Raw genomic sequence first — 21,242 nt, 5'->3', positions numbered from 1 at the left:
TACATACATACATACATACATCCACCCACCCATGGCCATCCACCCACCCACCCCCTCCATCCATCCATCCATCCATCCACCCCATCCATCCATCTATCTATCTTTGGTTTGACACACTATCTATCTCTATCTATCTATCTATCTATCTATCTATCTATCTATCCATCCATCCATCCATCCATCCATCCATCCATCCATCCATCTATCTTTGGTTTGACAAACCAGAGTCTTGCTGTCTCCCAGGCTTTCCTAGGCTCTCTCTCTTCCTGCCTCTAAGTCTCAATGGCCAGGCCAGGGCTATGGAGAGCCTATGTCATGGATGGAGCAAGGAAGACCACAATGAACTGAGAAGGGCGGCCAGGGTGAGGCCAGGAGTGGCTTAGGTTGGAAATGTCAGTCTTCACAGGTCCTTAGGCTGCAGAGTTGGCAGACAGGTTATGGGAAGCCTGCCAGGGGCGATCCCTGGAAGTGCAAAGCTCTTGTTCTCTTTAGTGTTTTCTGTGAGGCCCTGCCCTCCCAAAGCTCACACTTGAAGTCAGGCACCCGTGTGAGAACAGATCTTACCCAGCAGGCTCAAGAACTCTGACCACGGTCTAGCCTAATATTGGAGGCACCACAGGCCCAGCAGGGAACCTGGGCAGGGCTAAGAGAGCTGGGGACTTGCCTGAGAAGGTCTTCGGCTGGGCTCCTGACTTAGATTGGAGGGTGACTTTAATAATCAATCTGATCTCTGTTGTCTTGCCTCTCCGAGCCTTGGTTTCCCCTCTTGCTAAATGAAGACATTACTCTCAGGCATGACCAAACTTTTGACATTATGACAAGAAGTTGTCATCCAAAATATTCACACTCAAAAGCCACATAATTACTTCTTTTTAAATTGCAACATGTCTGTAAGGATCCTCTGAACTCATAAAGAAATGACTTTAAGGCCCAATATGGGGAGTGGCACACCTTTAATTCTAGCATTCCGGAGGCAGAGGCAGGCAGATCTTCTATGAGTTCAAGGCCAGCCTGATCTACATAGCTAGTTCCAGGTCAGTCAGAGATACATAGTAAGATCCTGTTAGGAGGAAGAGGAGGAAGAGGAGGAGGAGGAGAAATGGTTTTAAAACTTGATGGTAAGAGGCTGGGACTACAGCTAAGAGTGTTAAAGTGGCAAATTCATCTTGTGTGGTGGACTGAAATAAACCGGGCATGCATCCATACAGGAACTAGGGCAGGCCCAACCACACTCACATTAAATCAACACTCCTGTACCCCAACCCTACCCCAGGCCGAAAGAATAGGCCGGGCACTCCCTGTGTGATCCCTGGCCTACCATACTCCCTCTCTGAGCCGCAGTTTCCCATTTGCAGTGGTCCCCTTGTGAGTCCACAGAGGGGTCAGGACTGAGCTGTGGCTTTATAATGGAGCACACTCTTAGAACGCATGAGGCCTTGAATTCCAGGCACGGCACCTCATTAGTGACCCAGGAAGCATTAACACGGAAGCTGGCAGTCCCAGGACTGCCTGGGAAGTAAGCCGGAGTCTCAAACATGTTCCCCCTGAGTGGGTTTTTGGCTAGAGCCCTGGGCTGTTCTTACAATTAACGTCAAGGCTAACAGAGGGGCGGGTGGATGAGACACTAGGTAGGTGTTCCTCTCTGTTACTATTATTGTTACTACGTTGCTGTTGTTGGTCTTAGGAATTGCCTTCTGCCTTCAGGAGGACACCAGATGGTCACTGTTGCCATGGCAACGGCCATACATTCCCAGAAGACCTTTGGGCTCAATTCCCACCTCCACCTGGGAATTTTGACATCACATTCCAAATAAAAGGCAACTCCCTCTTCCCTTGTCTTTTCTCTTCTTTCTCTCGCCCCTTCCCCTTGTCTTGTTCCTCCATTAAATCTCACCTCATAGAACCATGTTGGTGCTGGTTTGGTATGCTCTTTCTGGACAGGAGCAGCCGATATTTATTAACAACGAGATTTTAATAACAACAGTTGTTATTAGAGAGGAGAGGGCAACCTTCAGCTCTTTCCAGGAAAGCCTGAAACAGCCCCTTCTTTACCCCTCTTACTTAAACCAAAGCAGTTACCAGGCCTACAAACCAGAAATCCTCTTTAGGCTAAATGTGGGGACCTGCTGTGGCCCCATAAAACGTCTCACACCACATCAAAAGCCAGTTCAGGCACAGTCTACCTCACAGTTAGTTCTTCCAGCACTCTGACTGAGGAGCACCGTGACATTTGAACCAATGCCACCTGGGCCTGCCCCACCTGGACCTGCCCTGTTTCCCCACTCCTGGTCCACAACATCACTAAATTAATCTGGTTCTGGGTTATCCTTTCCTCCCGTGTGCCAGTTGGCATTTAGTGACTCACGGCTGTCTGGAGTACTATGCTGTAGCGGAGGGAATTTCAGCGGGATACAGAGCAGGGGTTGATTAATGATATCTGACACAGGTGCAGGGCAGGGACAGGGCAGCATGCAAGTCAGCTTTGTGTCACCAAGGAACTAGAAAGGTCCTAAGGCCCAATCTCATTTGCATGAATGATGGTTTTCAGGAAAGACACTAGAAACTGAGACTACCGAGACAAAAGGACAAAACCAAGGCTACTTAGCAGGTATTCAGATCCACGCCCTCTGGGTGCTAAGGGTAATTCCTCCTAGGACTGCAAGGGCCTTCAGGACCAGGAAGGGGTGTGGCCAGGCTGAGAGTCATTTGTCTGGGAGAGCAGATGCTGATGCAGAACTAATTCCCCGTGGTGCTAGGTCCCCTCCTTTTGGGGATCCCAATCCTATGTTGCAAATCCCAGAGGCAGATGGTTCAACAGAAAATAGTGTCATCTTCTGCGGACTTGCATCCAAACATAAAGATTTCAATCAGTTTGCAAGTCTGACGGGGAATGAAACCTAAGCACAATGGAACTGTGTGACTTTCAGAAAGTTACATACCATCCATCTCTGAGACAAAATAGCAAGCTAAATACAATAAAGACGCCGAAGGTAATTGGTCCAACTTCTAGCCCAGAATAAGTCCTTACAATTAGGTATAGGGATGGGTCAAAGCACAAAGAATATTATTTACAAGAAATAATGTCTGGAACATTAATGTTTGAACAAGTTACAAAAAGTAACACTTGATAGCCATGCTTACCAGAAACTGAGCTACTGAACTTTGTTACTTCAAAATAAATAAGAAACTGGCTCTTCCGGGAAGGCGGAATACTCATGACTCAGGGAAGAAAGCAACTTGAATAGGTAGGTTTTACTTCCCACTTCCCAGTGAGGGGAATCTGGGCCTCAATACTCAGGGCTGTCATGGGACCATATGAATGTGTCATCAGCAGTTAGAGACAATGGACGAGTGGAGGGCGTGTGTTCCTGGGGACTGAACCCGGGATGCACATAGGCTAAGTAAGTCTTCCATCCTCTATCTTTGAGCTAAGTTCCAACATTCTGAGACAGACACTCACCTATTACCCAGGCAGGCCTTGAATTTATCCTCCTGTCTCCTTATAATCTGAGTAACAGGGATTATAGGCCTACACCAGGCCTTTTTTCTTTTTTTTTTCTTTTCATCTTCCTTCCTTCCTTCCTTCCTTCCTTCCTTCCTTCCTTCCTTCCTTCCTGTCTGTCTTCCTTCTTCAGACTCATGTAACCCAGGATGGCCTCAAACTTAGTATTTAGCTAAGGATGACCCTGAACTTCTGTGTGCTGGGCTCACCATGCCACCACACCCAGTTACATAGCATTGGGGATGGTCTCCTTGTATCCTGGACAGGCACAGCAGTGCAGCAATGGACGTGCCTAGAAGGAAGGAGTCTGGGAGAGGGAGCGGGACTCAAGACGCACTGATGAGACAGCTTTGACTTAGCACCAAAGGTGTGTCAGTCTTATGCAGAAGTCAGGTAAGCCATTGTGGGGTAGCGGGTGGAGGGGAGATGGGCTTGGCCAACGCAGCCAGGAGGATGCGGGGATACAAGGGAAAGCGTCTCATCTGAGGATGCACACGTGTGTGCTACTGACAAAGGAAGCGGCTGCTGGGGTGGAACTCAGCAGCTGAGGGCTGACCTAGCAAGAATGAGTGTCTCAGTCCTAGTCCCTGCCCTGCAAAAAAATAAAACAAATCCATTGGGTAGATCTTCACAAAGGTCGCATTTAAGGTTTTCCAAATAAAAGCAATTCGCTCTGGCCCTTGAAGACTCACTTCTAAAGGTCTGTGAAAACACTGGCAGACCTCTGACCACCAGGCAAAGGCCAGAATTTTACTCTTCCACCCAGACACCCGAGAGGACGAGGACCAGGCTCAAACCTAAGCCCAGGTGAGGTTGATGGGATTACTTTATTGGCAAGCTGAGGCAGGAGGATTGCCAACAGTGTGGGGCCCTCCCCGCTGCTGTGAGACTCTGTGTCAAACCCAGAAAAATAACAAAAGTCAGGGGTTACAGATGTGCAAGGGGCTGGGGGGCCCACGACAGGGTCTCTCTGGTCTTCCTACACGAAGCTACCTCCCCAGGCCTTTCTACAACCAGGATGGGGCTCTGCCCAGAGATCACAACCTCTGAGTCTCTTTAGCAGCAAGAGGGGAGAATAGGGAGGGTGTGCATAGGTGCTGGGAGCTCAGGGTAGATTGAAATATTATATATAACATATAACATATTACATATTTATTATGTCATAATCTATAATATTATTATATAGTGTTATGTCAACCTCTACAATTGCAAGGTGCACAGACCTGATATAACTCTCAGTTATTAAGGTCCCCAAGTTCACTTTGCGTCCCCCAGACAGCCTATCTGTGCAGACCTAGAAGCTCATGAGTGGTTATACCCCACCCCCATCTCCAGGACCTCATATTTATCCAGCAGACCCCACAGCCTCCAAACCACCTTCCAGACCACGCAGTGATTCTGAGACTCCAACCGAGGCCACTTTGCCATGCGCCTGTCATCAAAGGCTTTTTCGGTGCCAGCAAAGTGATGAAGAAGAGAGCTGTGGGCCTGGCTGTAGGTCCTGCGTGTGATGGGACATAAGGTGAGGTGACAAACATCACAGAAGTCCCTTCTCACTGTGCTGCTCAGGCTCCAGAGCTTAGGGATGTCTCGGGCAGGCCCAGCGGGCTAAATGTCTACAGGTAGTTAATGGTGCCTCATCCCCCAAACTTCTGGAGCCCCTAGATTCCACTGAGGCAGGAAGAGGCTCCCCACCTAGCCAGTGTCTTTCAATGATGCATCTAGAGCTGTCTGGACTGTATCCATGATCCCATCCTAGCCCCCTGCAGGCTGGCCCCAGCCTTCCATAGTCATTCAAATATGATGCCTCTCTAACTCTGCCCCTAAAGGACAAACTCAACAGAGCAGCAGGCTGTGCTTGAATGGCAAGGGGGCTGTGCAAGCGACTGGAGTGCAGCTAAGTGGTTGGAGCAGCTGCCTCTCAGCTCCGGTCCTTGCGGTCAGGCAGAGGCGTGGCCCTGTAGAGCCTACATCTTCTGATCTTTCCAGAGAAGCCAGAAACCAGTGTTTTTATGTAAAACGAAACCACCCGGGGTTTAACAACACTAAATTGAAGCTTTTAACTCAGTGTAGGAGCCAAGTCTCCTGCTCCTGCCCACCCCCACGCCCCATCCCTTAGGCCTTGGGCTTTCCACACACAGTAGGCCATATCTGACCCATTCCAAGGTTCAGGGAATCCCATCCTCTCTCCTCTTCAGGCATCTTGGTTTACAGATGGGGAAACTGAGGCTAGAAAGAGGAGGGGCCTTGTCCAAGTTCTCTCCCACCACCCACAGCATCTTCATCCTCTCTTGAGTGGGTACAGCTTTTCAAACAAAGGTAAGCTTGGGGCCAAGGATGTGTCTCAGTTGGTAGACTGCTTGCCCAATATTCATGAAGCTCTTGGTTCTATTCCCAGCATGCAAAGCATGCCTGGAGGTACACACCTGTACTCCTGGAACTCGGGAGGTGAAGGCAGGAGGAACAGAAAAGTTGAGGGCCATCCTTTGCTACATAACAAGTTTCAAGGCCAGCCTGGGCTACATAAGACCCTGTTTCAGATAAATAAATAAAAAAAGTAAATTAAGGACACACCATGGAAGTGACACGCCAACACGTCAAGTCCACCAGAGGCATGGCTTGTGTGAGTGTGGGGGAGGGTCACCTTTGGAAAACCCAAAGAGGCAGGAAGCTAAGCCTAAACAGCTGTGTGCCCGTGGGCAAGCTACTTTCCCTCTCTGGGCCTCAAAATTACCAATGGACACAGCCAGGGGCTGAGCCTGGCTAGCCTACAATTCTAGACATCTCTGAGTCCCCTCCAATGACCATAAAGTAAAAAAAAATAATAATAAAAATAATAATAATAACAATAATAATAATTCTGGGAGAGCAAGTTATCTACGCCAGCCAGAAAAGACCACAGTTTTTAGAGAAACCCGACTCTTAGTTCTTGGTTACTGGAACTCAAAAGGGGCAATGGTAATAACACAGGGGTGTGGGGGGTGTGGTTTAACCACCATCCTCCAGTTAAACAAAAACACATCTACTTCAACTTCATCCCCACCCCCCGCAGCCCCCACCCTCATCTCAAATGTTACCCCTTCCTTTGAGAAGTTAAATCAAATGCAAACAATTGATTTCATGCCACATGGAGGCTGGGGTTTGAAGCATGGGAAACTTTAAGCACCAGTTTTTTCTGGGAGCAATTACAAAATCTCGGGGCGGGGGGTGTGAGAAGGCAGATAAATAGAGAAAGCATCCTGGCGTGTTCTTTGGACCATGGAGCAATCGATATTGATGTTGGGGACCACTGTGAGCTGTCACTCAAGAGAGGGAAAGCCATTTGCTTCCTGCCGCCCAGCTGAGAACTGGAACCATAGTACTGATTGATTGATTGATTGATTGATTGATTGATTGATTTTGGGGTTTTTTTGAGACAAGGTTTTTCAGTATAGCTTTAGCTCTCATGGAACTTGCTCTGTAGACCAGGCTGACCCCAAACTCAGAGATCCACTCGCCTCTGCCTCTGCCTCCCAAGTGCTGGGATTAAAGACGTGCTCCACCACAGCCCAGCTTAAGGTACTGACTCTTTTACAGCCCAGGTAGTTGAAGCCTAAGGTTGGTAGACTGCTTATGATCTTGCCGGCCCTCAGCAACTGATACCCATGCTTATTACGCCACATCACAGGTGAGGAAACAGAGGGTCCGAGGGGAGAGAAGCTTGTCTAGGGTCACACAGCAGTACAGATAATGAGTTTTCAATCTACTGTCTCCCACTGTCTTCCGAAGGTTAGCACAACTCCAGAAATAAGAAGGCGGAGGGTGGGGGGGGAGCCAAAATAACACACATACCACACAGCCCAGCCCTGGTGTGCCAGTGACGATGGGCTGTTGTGCTCCGGAGCTCAGTCAGCATTCCTGTGGCCACGTGGAGAATTCTGAGCACAAGTTCTCAGCCCAGCTTGCCCGCTCCCCATAAGGCTTCTCCTCAAGCTTCAGGGTTTTTGTCTTAATATGCCCAGTCAGATAAACTTCAGGCTGAGAACGTTAAACTCTACCCCTGGATTCTGCATCCTGGATTCACCCCCATGTCCCCTTTCCCCTAGAAGCCTGAAGCCCACAGACGCTCTGGCAGGGAGATCACTGGACCTATCACAGGACCTAAAATTGTAGGTCCTTGAGCCCAGTCCCAGAGCCCCAAATGGCTTGTATATGTTCCACGGCAGGTCACTGTCCCTTCAAGCTGTCCCTTCAAGAGATTTCTTCGCATGCAGGAAAGGATAGCATCTCCTGTCTTTGCAGGATAGAACAGGAAAGGGTTTGGTGCTGGGTTGCTCCATGGGCAATGAGGTAGAGGTGGATGGTAGGAGCTTCCTGGGTTATTCCCAGCCTGGAGCTCCAGGCTCCCTTCCCGGGCTGGGCTGTGTCGGTCCGGGAGGGAGGAGCTACATCTGAGTAACAGTAGGAAGGCCGAGTGCTTCCTGCCCATCAGGGAGTGGGCAGAGCCTGGACAAAGGTGGTTGACGGGATCGCAGGGTTCAGAGGCAATGACATAACCCTGTACACTCTGATGCAATTTCTGGTGACACTGGAGCGGGGGACAGTCATTGCTTTCTATAGCACATGAACCTGCAAAACACGTTGCGAGCTGTACAGTGCCCTCCTTACCCAGAGGGTCTACAGAATGATGAGTTCCAGTTCCTGTATACCCTCAAGGAGAATCCGAGACACAGGGAGACCAGAGCTGTGCCCTGGTCACACAGCTATGCCCCATCTCGTTAGGACCATGTCCTGGCTGCTCCCTGTGACACGGTGTGATGCCTTTATCCCTTTCTTTGGGAACTACTTCATCTTGACTCTACTGTGCGACACTCAAATTTTCAAAGCCTGAAAAGAATTTGTTATGCAAAGGTTCACCTCAACAGGATGGGGGGCCCGTTGCTGACAGTGCCACTCTTGGCACCTAGAATAGAGTTAGCACACAGCTGGTGCATGGTAAGGATGTGTGGATGGGAGACACCCACCATTCTGGCCTGTCTGGTCTTTTGGTTCACTGTAGCCCTAACATATAGATGGGACTGTCACAGACAGGACATGGCAACCAGCCTAGACCTGTCTCACTCCACCAGTAGGTTTCTGAGAAGCTGTGTTCTGCCCCCAACGGAATCAGAGACAGTTCAGGACAGGGAAAAGGACAGACAGAGAGGAGATGGGCAGGGAGTTAAGGTTGGAGAGGAAAGAGTTGGTTGGGAAGACCAGGGAGGCTTGGAGGATGAAGGGAAACCTGAGAGGGGCTTTCCTTCATCTCTTGGACTACGGAGAATAGGCAACAGGGTTCAATTCCTGACGTCACTTACCTTGTCTAAAACTCGCTGTCCCTATTTGTAGATGAGATTTCTGTCAGGTGTCAAAGCAGTGTTTAGCACACAGTAGGCATTCAATAAACGGTGTCCTCCTCACTAATTCTCAACAAGACTGAGAATCTGAGCCTGCCTGAGGGGGTCTTTAAGTTCTTCCTAGAGCCAAAGTTCCTTTCAGGCCTGAGAAGCAAGCATCCCTCTCTTGTATGCATGTGTGCACGTACCCACATATGTATGTATGTGTGTATATATGTGTGCATGATTTTGAAACCTAATTTCCCTAGATAGCTAGAGTGGCCTCGAACTTACTGAGATCCCCAGCCTCCAGACTGCCAGCATCACCGCGCCAGCCCTCTCTTTTAATCAGGATTCACAGGCATACCCAGAGTCCTTTGCAAGGCCTCCTTCCCCAGGCCCATTAGTGTTGAAAAGGATTACCATGGACAATGTGGGGTAAGAATGAGGTTTTCTTCTGCCTTGGGTCCTGCCGCTGTGCCTGTGCCTTTAACCCTTTCTTACCCACGCTGGGCAAGGCAGCAGCCCCACTCTCACGTGCACGCAGCCCGGAGCCGTTCGCGGGCTCCTTCCGTTTCCTGGGCTCCCCCGCTCCCAGACAGACACTAGCATGCGGTCTCCGATCTCTCCCGCCAAAGATCTCAGCACGTGCCTTCTCCCAGCTGCTCCCCAACTACTTTAGACACCAACGGGACAGAGTGGCTTGGGACCAGGAAGGGCGCAACTGTGGATTACGGCGCCGCGTGGGCACCGGGAGCAGGTGCTTAGCACCAGGGTAGGGTCCTGAGTAGCGGCTCCGCGGGCGACACGACCATCATCCTGCCAGGCCCCAAGAGATGCACGCGGGGTCCGGAGCGGGAGGTCGTGAGTCCCCAGGGAGCCTGACCTTCCACGTTCCCCACAGTGGCTGGGACAGTCACTACGGGACCGGCGGAGCGCGCGCGTGAGAGTCGCACCAGCCGTGGGCGCAGCATGCTTTCCTTACCTGCAGGCAGGAGTGGGGAGGGTCTGTCCCGGCGCGCCGAGCGGTGGCCCTAAGGAGCGCAGTGGCGGGAGCCTACTCTGGCGGCCACCTCCCCCGCCTGCTTATGAAGGCGGCCGGGCCGAGCACCCGCCGGCCTCCCCGCCCCCGGCCGCCCCGCCCCCGGCCCGCACCCGGAGCCCCAGGCCGGTGCCTCTGCGTTGCCAGGGCGCCCCCTGCCGGGAGCGCGGCCCTCGACCCGGCCCGTAGGGCTGCAACAGGCAGGTTAGCCCGCCTTGCTCATCCTGGCCTCAGGGCTGGCTTGTCGTTAGGTTTGATTTCTCCGTAGGAATGTTTGTCCCTTGATGGTTGTTTCCTGTGCCTGACTGCGCGTCTATGAATCCACTTGGCTTCTCTTAAGTCTCTATCTTTCTGCCTAGACATCCTTGTCTGTAACCATGTGCGCCTCTGAGCCTCTCACCCTTACCCCTTTCCTAGCCACTTTCTTTTTCGCCCTTAGCGAAGTCAGTAGGAAGCAGAGGGAGATCCCTCCGGCAGGGCCTTCCCTCCCTAATGCCTTCAGAAATAGGGACTCAGGACATTCTGTCTGTCCCAGCCAGAGGCCCCAGGACCTGTCCGGGTCACACCACTTCCCAGGCAGTGGAGACAGACTGTCCAGGCCCACAAGCCTGCTCTGGTGACCTCGGAGGGCTGCCCGAGGCTCTATAACCGGCAGACACTATCCCCTGGTTTCCCTTGCTTCCCGTTATTGGGGGAGTTATAAGAGACCGCCGTGTTGGGAAAATGCACAGGAAACAAATTCTAGATCAATGAGAGAGGAAAGGCAACCGCTGGGTGCTTGCAGGCCTCACTCCATTCCCCAGGGGCCACCACCTCCCTTTCCGTGAGAGCCAGTCTGGGTTCTGGAAGTCTCTGATCCGTTTCCTGCTGTGAACTCCTGGAGGTCGGTTTGAATCCCTTCTCATATCCTTCTCCTAAGAGGAAGGTCTTACTGAAGCTGACTGAAACTATTTGTGTCTCTAATCCCCAACAGCCAGAGATTTGAAAGTAAGGATCATGCATCCCCGAACTCCATCTTCCTCAGCGCCTATGCCCCAGGATTGACCAATTCTAGCCTCAAGTTCCGTCTTAGGTCCCAGCTTCTTCTATATGAGATCTACCATTGAGCCCAATGTACAGAAGGAAAACCAAGGCCCAGAGACAACGTATGACTCATTGGTAAGTTCAGGGCCAGAGCCGGAGTCTGATGCCAAAAACCAAGAATGCCTGGGTTTGTTTCCCTTTGGTCTTGCATTTTAATAACTGATTCTGTTTATTTACAGTAGTGCTGTAAAATTTCCCTTAAGAAATAAGTTTATGTTTTTACAAAGTGAGACCCAAGTGTTGGATCAACTCCTCCTTTGTTTGTGTATTTCGGTAGTGAGGTCACGGTGGCAAAAGTCATGGGGGCAATGAACAAATGAAGCTCTGGACGTTTCTCGTCCTTGTCTGTAAGAAGCCGAGAGTTAAGACAGCCGTGAGCTCAGAACACAACGCTTGGCAATTGCTTGCTAGCGCCAAACGGCTTGGGATTACAAAAGGCTTGAGATAATATCAGCCTCTGTGTGCCAAGGGACATCCGCATCACAGAAGGTCTTCCTTCCCAACATGGGCAGAGCTGAGAAGCTGAAGCTAGCGGCAGGAATTGGACGGTTTCTGTCTGTTACCATGACCTTCCCCCACCTCCCAGGCCCCCAATACCATCCATTGGGAATGAGCAATTCTGGTTTGGCTCATGGCTATCCCAAGAGACCATTGTGTCTTCATGGAGAATCACAAGCACTCTCCAAGGGATTGGTGTGGCTGATTATCTCCCCCTCCCCACCCCCCACCTTCTTCACTACACACTTTCCCTGTTGTTGGTCTCTGACCCTCAAGAATTCAGTTGAAGAATGTAATCAGTGGGGTATAGTTCTTGCCTATGTGCACAAGACCCTGGGTCTCAGATTCAGCACAGAAGTAAGCAATCAACTGAGATGGTGTCTCCCAGCATGCCTTGCTTCCCTGATCTCTGGGTACCACTTTTGATGCCGCCTAAAAGCCAGGAGGAGGCCAGGCCTTCACATCAGGAGCCTGAACCCACACCACCCCCTGCCCTAGCCTTGTCCTAGCCAGCTGGTAAGCTGACAAGGTATCTCTGGTTAAGACCCAGATTCCCAGGGTTGGGGATTTAGCTCAGTGGTAGAGCGCTTGCCTAGCAAGCACAAGGCCCTGGGTTCAGTCCCCAGCTCTGAAAAAAAAAGAAAAAAAAAAAAAAAGACCCAGATTCCCTGCAGTTGTTTGGTCCGGATGCCTGGCCTGCTCAGTGAATGCAAGCAGCTCCTTATATAGATCTCACACCATCTTTTCATACATGGTCTCCAGGGTACAATCAAGATGAAAGAAATGGGCAAACGGAACCACTCAACCTCCAAGCCCCCATGCCTGAGAGCTCTGTGTCCTTCCTCTTTGTCCACATTGACTCCATGCCATGAGCTCCCTGCTTGAAATAAGACCCAAGTTTCCTAGTCACGGCTCGGTTGACCCACACCCCTTTAATCTTAATATTCAGAGGGCTGAGGCAGGAAGACTGCAAATCCAAGACCAAACAACTGCAGAGAGGGACCATGTCTTAAAAAACCGGATGATGTGGGGATAGAGGGCTCAAGTAAGAGCCAGGAGTCCAAAGCTTAGAGTAGGGACCTTAGTGGACAGAGAGGGACAAAGGAGAGGGGACGACTGACGGGGGCAGTGTGGCCCCTGGGGGTAGGAAAGACTGAACTCTCGTAGATGTTTACAGGTGTGATGGTTATGTTTCAAGCTTAGGCCTAACCAAAGCTTCAGCTCTTGACTCTCTGGGTCCCCTCCGGCCCCGCCTTCAACTCAGTATGAAAATGAACTTGGAGATCCCGAAGGAGGGGCCTGCTGTAGGGTTCCTGACTCCATCTAGTGAGTCACGCTGCTCAGAGCAGCCCTACATAGAGAATGGGGAATTCACAGTTGGGAAAGGAAAGTCCACTGTGAGTTGTCATTTGAGGAACACTTCCTTTGTGCCTGTCCACATGATTCAAAGCTCTCGTCACAATAAGACACAATAAGATTCATTTTGTAACCATGGAGGCAGCCTCTCTAACACCTCTCCCCAACCCTCTCTTTAGGAGGGGGGGTTCTTATTGGGTAGCGGTGACACATGACTTCAATCCCAACACATAGGAGGCAGAGGCAGGCAGATATTTGAGTTTGAGGCCAGCCTGGTCTCAACAAAACCAAACCAACCGAACCGAAACAAAACGAAAGGAAACAAAACATAAGAGAGTGAGTAAGCACTGTGTTGCCCAGGATAGCCTCACCCTGATATGTAGTCAAGGATGGTCCTTCTGCCTCCACTACCTGCATGCTGGGATTGCAGATATGTGCTAACACATATCTGTATATACGGCTAGGGCTCGAACCCAGGGATGCTACGTGAGAACTCTACCCTCTGAGCTATATTCATAGCCCCACTGGGGATGATCTTAGACTCCCAATCTACTGCCTGTACCACCCAAGTGCCAAGATTACAGGAGGAGGCCATCTTGCTCAGTTTATGAAGTGCTGGGCCTTGCGTTTGTTTGGCGAACGGTCCCCTAACTAAGCTACATCCCTAACTCCATTCTCTTTTCAAAGGAGGAAGCATTCAGCTCCGCTAGGACAGGCTGGCAGTTGTGTGCACTCCACAGAGGTTTATTAGATACCTAATGTGGTCCAGGCTGCTCCAGGAAGTGCGGCCACACGCTAACAAGGTGAAGGGGAGGGACACTCTCAGGAGTCCGCTGACAGAAACAATACACATCATAAATGAACAGATTACTTGGTAACTAAGATGACCAGAACAGGAAGCCAGAACAGATCCCAGTGTGCTGAAGAGGGGCCAACAGTAGCAGTTGCCCAAGGGAGAGAAGAGAAAGTTGTCCAAGGACACTCAGACAGGAAGAAGAATCCGTCTACCACCTCGGCTCTTACACAGTATGTAACATACCCTCCCAGGACCAAACCTCAACCCGTCCTAAGCTTAACCTGATCCTGCCTCAGCCCCTTGCTTAGCTAATCTCATCTCTGGCTTCTTTCGCTCATCCCGTTTCTCTATCATGGGCAGACCCACATCCAGTCCCTTCACACATAACAACTCTACTCCCCAGCCCGAGGCCCCAGCATGTCAGCCCTGCTCCCAGCTCCTGGCCCACAGACTGTCCTCCAGCCCCAACTGCCCTGTGAGGAAGTCCTTCTGACAAAGGACCAGAGGAGCCCGCCCTGTAAGAAAAACCTCATTGTCTACCAAACAGTGTGCCCATTTTTGTCCTTATTTCTCAAGGGACTTGTGAGCAGGACTCCAAGCTGGGAGAGGGAGCACACTGCTTCCTACTCTCAGCCCCGAAAAGGCTGCAAGCCAAGAGCAAAAGGTCAAGGCAGCCTTCTAGGAGCCGGATTCCAGAGGCCAGGGCAGACTCAGGCAGCCACAGCAGCTGGCCCTTGCCACAGTAAGTCAGGAAAGCAGTACCCTCTTATCAGTAGTGGGAGGGCTTGGTTGTGTGCAGGACAGCCGAGGAAGGATCTCTGTCTGTCCGCCGTGGCTCTGTCTTCCCTGAATCCATAGGAGATGGGCCGTGCAGATGCTCCTCTGAGTAGGACATCACTTCCTGCTAAGTATGGCAGTTCAATATGGACCAGAATGGGGATAGCTTTACTTACGTACATACAGCTGGTCCTGAGGATTGGACAGGGCCACACATGTTAAGCATGTACCCAGGCAGGCCCCAGCAGTAGCAATATACATTTTTAGAATTGGGGGGTTAGGGGAGGAGCAAGCCCGCATACGCGGGCACAGACGCCATGGCATACCTGTGGAGGTTAAAGGACAACTTTTGGGAATTGGGTCTCTCCTTCCATCTTGTTGAGGTAGAGTCATAGTTAGTGTCCATAGCGCACTGTGTACTCCAAGCTGGCCAGCCCGTAAGTTTCCCAAGTAATTTTCCCATTTCTCCTTGCCGTTTTGCCACAGAGTGCTGGTGGCTTACCGCCACCTGTAACTACAGCTCCAGGGGAATCCGATACTCTCTTCGGGCATCTGACCTTAGGGTCTGTGAATCTCCTCATCCTCATGGTGATCACAGATGACCTCTAGCAAGGGGTTGGAGGTGGGGTCAAAGAGCACCACTAATCGGCCTCTGGCCCATTGTCCACCTCTTAGTGTAGCCAGACAAGGAGGTGGTTCTCCTTGTTAAACAAAGGCTTAACTGGACGGCTGGGAGGAGCCTAGATGTGCTGTTTGATGTGCTAAGCCTCCTACCTCCCAGCATTTGCTTCTAAATATAGTCTGAGGTCTTGAATTCAGCTTTGAGGCTGTGATAGTCTTCCCTCTTAACAAAGCTCATTTTCCTCCCAACATACACAGGCCCAGCTCAAAGACAGGGCTTTTTTTTTTTTTTTTTTTTGCTGGCAGTTAACAATGAGCAAAAAAAAAAAACGTGGCTGACCATCCCAGAATACTAAAGTTCCCCACAAGCCAGCTATGTACGTACAAGTTTGAATCCCACAGTCGCCAGGCTATAAGGCAGCTAATGCATCCTCTGTCAGCTGTGTGGGGCTGCTGACTTCCCAGTTCCGGTTCACCTTCTGGTACCCACTTCCATAGCTCTGTAAGGTCAGCATGACAGAGACTGCAGCGTGCTACATTGTTTCTGTTCCCAGTTTCTTTAGTAGGGAGTTGTCCTTAATAACAAAAAAAAATCAACTCCTTAAACAGGTTTAAAAACTAAGGAAGCTCTCTGCTCACTAAATGGGGTGACTTAATGTTTTCAGGACCCAGTTTCTCTTGTTCTAGTTCTCTGTTTCCAACCAGGTGAGGTTTCAGGACACATGGTAGTTCCTTTCAATATTTCAAAAATAAGATTGAGGTCAGGAGGTGGCTCAGTAATAAAGCAATGGGGACTCAGTAAACAAAGTTACTCAGTAAACAAAGTAGCTAGTGATGGAGGGAGACACCCAATGTCAACCTCTGACCTCCGTGCCCTGGAACACACAACACATGCTCACACAACTGTTCTCATGTGTGCACAAAAACATGCATACATATAGACTTGAATACCACACATTCAAAGAAAGAAAAAAAGAGCCAGGCAAGGATTTTAATCTCAGGATTTGGGAGGCAGAGGCAGGTGGATCTCTGTGAGTTCAAGGCCAGCCTCCTCTACATAGCAAGTTCCAGAGCAGCCAAGGATACATACAGAAACCTTGTTTCAAAAAAGAAACAAAGAAACAAAGAGAAAAGAAAGACTGGAAGGGAGAATGGAAGGAAGGCTCACTTGGTAATAATTCCTGCAACCAACATAAAGTAAGAGAACAGGGACTAGAGAGATGGCTCAGTGGTTAAGAGCACTGACTGCTCTTCCAGAGGTCCTGAGTTCAAATCCCAGCAACCACATGGTGGCTCACAACCATCTGTAATGAAATCTGATGCCCTCTTCTGGTGTGTCTGAAGACAGCTACAGTGTACTGATATATAATAAATAAATAAATCTTAAAAAAAAAAAAGAAGAAAACCAACTCTGACCACCTGAGTACCATGACAATCTCATGCCCTCATAAACATGAATATCATATCATAAATGCAATAATTATACAATAATAAACAATATTTTATTATATTATTTATCATTAATATGTTATACAAGCATATAATTACATAATAAGTATATTTTTACTTTTTTATTTTTTAGATTTTTAAAAAAATTTATATGAGTATACTGTTGCTCTCTTCAGACACACCAGAAGAGGGTATCAGATCTCATTACAGATGGTTATGAAATACCACGTGGTTGCTGGGAATTGAACTCAGGAAGTGCTCTTAACCACTGAACCATCTCTCCAGCTCCAGTAATTTATTTATTATGATTGTGCATTTATTATATAAGTTATTGTTTATAATAATATAATAATAAATAAACACATTTAAGACAGACAGATAGGAAAGAAGGAGGGAAGGGAGAAAGGAAAGAGAAAAAAAATTAACCTATTGCCTTAAAAAAAATACAAGTTTGGACTGGAGGAGTCTTCTAGCCTGACCTCTATCATGGCTTCCTAGCCAGTCACCACAGTAACTATGTAGGCCAGTGCCGGCCCACCCAGGGAGATGGGCAGATCCTGCCCACACATTTTCCCCCAGACGAGAAGAGAAACGTGGGTACTGGGGAAGCCCACACACGGTAGCTTCAGCGGTTAGACAGTTCTCCACTCTCTTGCTTCGGTGAGATTCTATATTTGCCAGAGAAAATTACTTCGAGGCAAATAACAATATTTTAAACAGTGTGTGGTGACTCAGGCCCAGCCTTCAGGAGGCTGATGCAGAAGGATTGCCACGAATTCCAAAGCCGGACTGCTCCACAGAGTGACTTCCAGACCAGCCTTGGCCATGGTGTGAGATCCTGTATCAAAAATAAAATAAATCCAAACCAGAGGGCTGGGATGTGGTTGGTAGAGTGCTAACCTAGCTCGCACGGGGTCCTTGAGTTCATACCCCAGCAATGTATTAACCAGCTGTGGTGGTGCACACCTGTAATCACAGTACGTGGCCTGGAGGCTGGGGGACCAAGAGTTTAAATCTATCATCTGCTACATGCTGAGTTCAAGGCTATCCTGAGATCATGAGACCCTGCCCTAAAATATCCAAAAAATTAATAGCCATACTTTATATGTACAAAGCTCAACGGTTTTTGTTGTTGTTGTTGTCGTTTGTTTGTTTGTTTGTTTTCGTTTGTTCGTTTTTTCAAAACAGGGTTTCTCTGTGTAGCCCTGGCTGTCCTAGAACTTACTCTGTAGACCAGGCTGGCCCTGAACTCAGCTGCCTGCCTCTGCCTCCAGAGTACAGAGATAAAGGCAAGCCTGAGACACTACCATCATAGTAGGTATTTAATCTCAGTTGAGGGGTTCTGCCATGCCTTTGATCATTTCATTCCCAGATAAAAGACAAACTTTCATATTTATAATAAGCCTTAATGCACTAGACCTGGGCAGACATCTACCCACTAAGCTATTTTGTCTACTTCCCAATCAGTAACCCAGAGATATGACTTGTCATGTTCAGCCTGGGCCTCTCTAACTGACTGGCCAGTCCTCATGGCCCGTTCTCACAATCCCTTACCCCATGATGTCTTCCTCTCTCTTCAGTTTCCTCTCTCTCTCCTCATGTTCTGTGCTTCAGACACCAAGTCAGGGAACTTTAGCCTTGCCTACCTCTCTTTGGCCCAGCTATAAGCTATAGGCTTTTTTATCAGGGATAACCCAGGGGCAAGGTTACATAGCATCACTTGGTATACGTGAGGATCTCCTTGTTCCTGGGATAAAGACCTTGGGGAAGGGGGTCCAGTCTATAATACATAGCAACAGACCAAACCTCAACACACTGCTATCTAGCTCCAAGATGTTTTTAAACATATGGGCTGGCTGGTTCTTAACTTTGCACCAGTTAGAAATGTATCTGAGAAGTTTGGATCTTGATTGGGGGGAAAAAGCCTCTATAAGCCTACTGGCAAGTCTGTACTGTATTTTCTTCTTCTTTTTTTTTTCTTTTCTTTTTTTTTTTTTTCGGAGCTGGGGACCGAACCCAAGGCCTTGCGCTTGCTAGGCAAGCGCTCTACCACTGAGCCAAATCCCCAACCCCTGTACTGTATTTTCTTGATTGGTGCTTGATGTGGAAGGGCCCAGCTCATTTCGAGTGGTACCACTCCTGGGCAGGTAGTCCCAGGCGCTATGAGAAAGCAGGGTGAGTAAGCCAGGATGAGCCAGCCAGTAAGCAGCATGCTTCCATAGCCTCCGTTTCAGTTCCTGCCTCCAGGTTACTGCATGGAGTTCCTGCCCTGAGTTCCCTTTGTGACAGATGGGGACTGGGACATGACCTGAAATAAACCCTTTCCTCCCCAAGCTGCTTTTGATCATGGCGTTTTATCAGTCATAGCAATAGAAACCCCAACTAAGATAATGTGTGAGTCACTCTGTTCGGGCGGGGAGGCTTAAATGCAAAAAGAAGGATCGTTGGGGTAGGAGAGGTGCTTTAGCAGTTAAGAGCATTTCTTGCAGATTGGCCAGGGTCAGTTCCCAGCACCCACCTAATAGCTCACAATCATAAGTAATTGTAGTTCCAAAGGACCTGACCCCTCTTTTAACCTCTGCACACATGGGTAAGCATACATCCAAAACACACCCAAAAAGACCCCAATTATTTTAAAGAAAAGGTAAATTGCCTACAACCTCAGTACACACAGGTGCCCCATGGAACACCTTGGTAATAGTTTTCTAAAGTTAATTTATACAGTAAAGAAAAACTTTAAAAGAATTGCGCCATGGGATACATACACCATTTCTCAGTCTTGTGCAGAGTTCTGCCCAGACACACATCCCATTTATTTCTCTGGTAACCAGCATGGTCCCCACTGCAGAGAAAATGAAACAGAGGCTTGAAGGCCAAGACATGGTCGGCCAGCAGCAGCTAACAGGCTCCTGGCCTTGGCGCCCTAGTTCCAAGAGAAAGGATCTACTCATGGGCCTCAGATAGAGCTGTGTGGTGAGTTGAATGAGAATGGCACCCCCAAAGTTCATATGTTTGAATGCTGGATCCCCAGCTGGTGGAACTGTTTGGGAAGGATTAGGAGGTGTGGCCTTGTTAAAGCAGATGTGTCACTGGGGGTGGCTTTGAGGTTTCAAAAGGTCAAATAATTCCCACAGTTAGCACTTGTTCGTCCTCTCTCTCTCTCTCTCTCTCTCTCTCTCTCTCTCTCTCTCTCTCTCTCCTGCCTGCCTGCAGACTAGGATATAAAGGTCCAGCATCATGCCTGCCTGCTTCCCACCATGGTGATGATGGATAACCCTCTGAAACCAATTAAAAGCTTTCTTTTGCCCGGTAGTGGTGATGCGCACCTTTAATCCCAGCACTTGGGAGGCAGAGGCAGGTGTATCTCTGAGTTTGAGGCTAACCTGGTCTACAGAGTGAGGTGAGAGCTACACGGAGAAATGTAGTGTGAATTTACAATCTTAAGCAGCCCATATAAAAGACACACAACACAACCCAGGTGTTTATTCACAAGCCATAAGCCTAGACTGGGCAGATCTAACTTACTCCCCAGCTGTAGGTCCCTTGTTACTTGCTATTTCTCCTAGCTATGCAATTCTGGTCCATGGTGGCTTCTTCTCCATTGTGATTGTTTGTATATGCTTGGCCCAGGGGGTAGCCCTTTTAGGAGGTGTGGCCTCGTTGGAGTAGGTGTGGCCTTGTTGGAGTAGGTGTGTCACTGTGAGTGTGGGCTATAAGACCCTCATCCTAGCTGCATGGAAGCCAGTCTTCTAGCAGCCTTCAGATGAAGATGTAGAACTCTCAGCTCCTCCTGCACCATGCCTGCCTGGATGCTGCCATGCTCCTGCCTTGATGATCATGGACCGAACCTCTGAACCTGTAAGCCACCCCCAACTAAATGTTGTCTTTTATAAGACTCGCATTGGTCATGGTGTCTGTTCACAGCAATAAAACCCTAACTAAGACATCCATCTTTCTCTCCTCTGTCTTTCTACCTGCAAACCCCTCGCTGGACCCTATAGTCCCACCTTTCTCCCTTCCTTGCCCAATCACAGGCTCTAGCCTTTTTTTTTTTTTTTTTTTTTGGTTCTTTTTTTTTCTGTGCTGGGGACCGAACCCAGGGCCTTGCGCTTCCTAGGTAAGCGCTCTACCACTGAGCTAAATCCCCAGCCCGCTCTAGCCTTTTCTTGACCAGAGAAACTGGGGAGAAAGTTCGCATGGCATCATTTAGAATACATGAGGATCTGTGATCACATCTTGAGGAACCGGAATTTAGCATTAGAATACAAGTCACATCAGACCGACCCACTACATAGAAACCCTCTCTTGAAAAACAAAACAAAGCAAACAGACAAACAAAAAACCCAAACCAACCAAACAAACAAAGCTTTCTTTTATAAAAGTTGTCTTGCTCAGGGTGTCTCTTCACAGCAATAGGACAGTAACTAAGACAGGCTAGCTGGCAGAGTGCTCCCTTAGCATGTACGAGGTCTTGGTTGAGCTCTAGCATTGCATAAACTGAGTTTGGCAGCGCATGCCTGAAAACTCTGAACTCAGGAAGTAGAGGCAGGAGGATCAGGAGTTCAAGATCACCCTTTGCTATGGATCTTAAAGCTGACCTGAGATACATGCTCTTCCAGAGGTCCTGAGTTCAATTCCCAGCAACCACAGGGTGGCTCACAACCATCCATAATGGGATCCAATGTCCTCTTCTTCTGGTGTCTCTGAAGAGACAACAGTGCACTCACATAATTAATTGACCCCCAAACCTTATCCAAATAGTGC

The 21,242-nt window shown here is 49.0% G+C and overlaps 1 protein-coding gene across 1 annotated transcript in view; it reads right to left on the bottom strand.

Moving 5' to 3' along the window:
• Nucleotides 1–9,910, bottom strand: part of Alpl (alkaline phosphatase, biomineralization associated) — a 54,574-nt gene extending 44,664 nt beyond the window's left edge. Inside the window, exon 1 of the mRNA XM_032895843.1 lies at nucleotides 9,842–9,910. The gene's annotated coding sequence lies outside the window, so the exon portion shown is untranslated. The remainder of the gene's footprint in view (nucleotides 1–9,841) is intronic.
• Between the last annotated feature and the right edge of the window lie 11,332 nt (nucleotides 9,911–21,242).

The sequence above is a fragment of the Rattus rattus genome, chromosome 1 (assembly GCF_011064425.1).
Source record: "Rattus rattus isolate New Zealand chromosome 1, Rrattus_CSIRO_v1, whole genome shotgun sequence".
Classification (NCBI taxonomy): domain Eukaryota; kingdom Metazoa; phylum Chordata; class Mammalia; order Rodentia; family Muridae; genus Rattus; species Rattus rattus.
This window is presented reverse-complemented; position numbering and strand designations above follow the sequence as displayed.